Genomic DNA, 4,344 nt, shown 5'->3' on the forward strand with positions numbered 1-4,344 from the left:
TTGAAAGAAATAATACAGAGAGATCCAGTTTCCCCAATGGCAACATCTTGCAAAACTACAATACAATATTGAAACTAGGACATTGCCGTTAATACAGTTAAGACATGGAACTGTTCCATCACCACAAGGGGTCTTTTCTGTTGCTCTTTTAAAAGTTATGCCCACTTCCTTCTCAACCTGTTCCTGACCCCTGACAACTAGTAATCTGTTCTTCATTTCCATAATTTTGTCATTTCAAGGATGTCACATAAATGGAATCATCCATATTCAACCTTTTATGATTGGCTTCTCCTAATAAGTCACTGGAGATTTATACAAGTTGAGTGTTTCAATAGTTTATTCTTCTTATTGTTAAGTAATAGTCTATGGTACTGATATGTGATAGTTTTCTTAGCCTTTCAACCTTTGAATGACATTTCACTTGCTTCCGATTTTTGGTGTTATAAATGAAGCTGATATGAACATTTGTGTACTGCTTTTATGTGGAACTAAGTTTTTATTTCTCTGGGATATATGCCCAGGAGTTCAATTGCTGGGTCATACGACAGTTGCATGTTTAATTTAATAAGAAACTTCCATACTGTTTCTCAGAGTGGATGTACCATTTTACAGTTTGACATTCCCACCAGCAATATAATCTGGTTTCTCCATATTCTTGCCAGTGTTTGGTGTTGTCACTATTTTTTTCTATTTTAGCAATTCTGATAGTTATATAGTGATGTCATTATTTTAATTTACATTCCCCTAATGGCTAATGATGTTGAATATCTCTTAGATCTGTTTGTTTTCCATCAGGATATTCTCTTAGGTAAATGTCCATTCATATATTTTGACCATTTTCTTTTCTTTTTTTTTCTTAGGTTTTTTAATCCACTTAACAAAAATACAAGAGCACAAATCCACGTTTATTTATTGACTTTTCATTAGTTTAAATCCTTGAGGGGTACAGCATCACTCGGATTCTGTGTACAATAGCCTTAGCAAGAAGTTTGCTTTGGAATTTGGCACAAACCATGCCACTGTTTCTGTGGGCCCGAGGTGCCTTGGTTTGCTGCCAGGAGTCACTGTGTTATTTTTTGCTTTGTATACATAAGTGCATCTTTTGCCCAAATAGAATTCTGTTTCATCTCAGGCATAAACACCTTCAATTTTAAGAAGAGCTGTGTGCTCCCTTTGGCTCTGGAGACCCCGCTTATAGCCTGCAAAAATAGCCTTTCAGACATAGTTCCTTTTATAAGTCCTGTTCCCAACAGGCTCCAGTTATTTGCCCCCAAATTTCAGCAGCAGGTGCTTCACTCGCCTCCACAGGAGCTTGACCATTTTCAATTGTATTTCTTTTTACCGTTGAGTTTTGAGAGTTACATATTCTAGATTCTAGTCCTGGTTCTTTGTTGGATATGTGGCTTGCAATTATTTTTTTCCAGTCTGTAGCTTGTCTTTTCGTCTCCTTAACTGGGTCTTTCCCAGAGCAAAAGTTTTTATATACATAACACACACACACACACACACACACACATATATATGAAATGTACATTTTTAATATATATATTAGTATGAGGTAAAGTGATGCTTCCTACTTTACTATTCTTTTTTAAGATGGCTTAAGCTATTCTAGAGCCCATAGCTTTTCTCATAAATTTTAGAATAAGTTTGCTGTATCTACAAAAAATCCTACTGGGATTTGATAAAAATTGCATTAAACCTATAGATCAGTTTGGGGAGAATTGAAATCTTTAGCTAGGCTGAGTCTTCCAATCCATGAACATAGTGTGTCACTCCATTAATTTAGATTTTATTTGACTTCTTTCTTGAGAAGTTTAAGATTTCTACCATAAAGATACTATACATCATTTCGGTGAGTGTGTATCTAAGTATCTCATTGTAAAAAATAATGATTATAAATGGTATTGTGTTTTTAAATTTTGGTATTCATGTATTCATTTTTATAGAAATGTAATTGATTTTTGTGTGTTTCTCTTGTATCCTGCAGCTTTGCTGAACTCACTCATTAGTTTTAGTTTTATTTTGTAGTTTTCCTTAGGATTTTCTATGTAGTTAATCATGTTATCTGCAAAGAAAGACAATTTTATACCTTCCTTTCCAATCTGTCTGCTTTTAATTTTCTCCCCTGCCTTATTACTATGATTAGATTTTCCAGTACTATGTTATATAAGAGTGGTGAGAGTAAATATCTTTTCTGTTCTCAGTCTTGGAGAAAAAGCATTTAACTTTTCACTATTAAGTAGGATGTTAGCTGTAGGGTTTTCACAGATGCCCTTTATCAAGTTGAGGTATTTCCTGTCTATCCCTAGTTTCATGAGAGCTTTTATCAAGAATCAATGCTGGATTTTGTCAAATACTTTTTCTTTTTTTTTACATCATTTGAGTTGATTATACTGTTTTTCTTTTGGAGCCTGTTAATATGGAGAAGTTATTGTTTAATATTAAAATGTCAAACAATTCTGCATTTCTGGGATAAACTCCATTTGCCCATAGTGGATGCTGCTGCTGCTTCTGTTTCTTCTTCTGCTTCTTCTTCTTCTGCCTCTTCTTCTTCTTTTCTTTTTATAAGAGCTACCATTTATTAAGTGTTTACTATGTGGTGGACATTGTTGTAAATTATATATAAGTACTCTATTGTCTTCATTTCACAGAAAAAGAAATGGGCCTTACAGAGGATAAGTATCATCACCAAAAGATATGAGCTGAAGCAACCTGCCGTGAAAGTCCAAACTCACCAGTGCTAAACTGCTTCCCAGAGATACCATTATTTCAGATTAATTGTCCAACATGATATTTTTGTAGGGGACTATTTTCAGCCATGCAGGATATTGTTCTCTTTCCTCACATTCTCTTTCTGTTCTCAGAGGACGGAACATGCAGCATGAAGCAATAGCTGCAGTTTTAGAGTTTCTCATCTTGTCTCCTTCCCTTAACAACTTTTTTCTTATATATTCTTGGTTTTGAATTGTTAACATTTTGTTAAAATTTTTCATGTATGTGTTCATGAGGGTTATTAGTCCATCGTTTTCTTGTAAGGTTTGCTTCGTTTGGGTATCAGAATAATTCTGGCCTTATTAGAATGAATTGGAAAGATTTTCCTCCTCTTCAATTTTATGGAAGATTTTGGGTAGAATTGATGATATTTCTTTCTTAAATGTTTGGTAAAATTCTCAGTGAATTTATATCTTCCCTGGAGTTTTCTTTGTAGAAAGGCTTTTAAGAAAAAAAATTAGTTTCTTTATTAGAGATAGTGGTTATTTATGTATTTTCAAATGAGCTTTGATATTATGTCTTTTTTTTTTTTTTTGAAGACAGAGTCTTGCTCTGTCACCCAGGCTGGAGTGCAGAGGTGTGATCTCAGCTCACTGTACCCAGATGCCCACCATTTTTTTATTTTTAAATAAAAAATGCTGGATAATTTTTTTTTAATTTTCAGTAGAGATGGGGTTTCACCATGTTGGTCAGGCTAGTCTCAAACTCCTAAACTCAGGTGACCCATCTTCCTCAGCCTCCCAAAGTGCTAGGATTATAGGTGTGAGCCACTGTACCTTGCCAATATTATGTCTTTCAAAATATTTGTCCATTTTATTTAAGTTGTTGAATTTATTGGCATAACATTGTTCATAATATTCCCTGTTTATTTTTTAAGATCTGTAATCTGTAGAATCTGTAACGATAGAATTCTCTTATTCTTGACAAAGGTAGTTTGTATATTTTCTTTTTTTTAAATCCTGATTAGAGGGACTCTAGTTGACAGTCTCTAGAAACAGAGATTAGAGCCTGACTAGAGGTGTTAAAATTTTATTGACCTCAGGAAACCAGCTTTTTGTTTCATTGTTTTTTTTTCTTCCGTTATTTCCTTATTCCCCAGTGATTTTAAAAGTTATTAACTAAAATCTATACTATATTCAGATTTCCTTAGTTTTTACCTAATGACCTTTTTCCATTCCAGGATTGCCTCCAGGATATATTACATTTAGTTGTCACACCTCCCTAGGCTTCTTTCTCTTGGCTATGAGTTTAGATTTTTCTTGGTTTTGATGACTATGACAATTTTGAGGAGTACTAGTCAGGTATTTTGTAGAATGTCTCATAATTGGGATTTGTCTAATGTTTTTCTTATGATTAGACTGGGATTGTGGGATCTGAAGAGGAAGAGCAAAGGGGTAAATCATCATTTTCATCACATCATATAAAGATTACATACTATCAATATAATTTATGACTGTTGTGACTCTTGATTACATGGCTGAAGTCATATTTGTTAAGTTTGGATCATAATGAGAGGCAATATCTTGAACACTGAAATTCTGAAATGCACATTCTGGGGAAGGTATTAGT

General features: G+C 33.8%; 1 pseudogene across 1 annotated transcript; it reads right to left on the reverse strand.

Annotated features, from left to right (window-relative positions):
* Window positions 1-884: 884 nt before the first annotated feature.
* On the reverse strand, window positions 885-2,768 carry LOC108295325 (annotated as a pseudogene). Its single transcript, XR_005198142.1, has 2 exons — window positions 2,739-2,768; window positions 885-1,212 (listed from the first exon to the last, which is right to left on the reverse strand). The product of XR_005198142.1 is annotated as a 60S ribosomal protein L35a-like (transcript).
* Window positions 2,769-4,344: the final 1,576 nt, after the last annotated feature.

This window comes from Cebus imitator, unplaced genomic scaffold (assembly GCF_001604975.1).
Source record: "Cebus imitator isolate Cc_AM_T3 unplaced genomic scaffold, Cebus_imitator-1.0 Scaffold633, whole genome shotgun sequence".
NCBI classification, from domain to species: Eukaryota; Metazoa; Chordata; class Mammalia; order Primates; family Cebidae; genus Cebus; species Cebus imitator.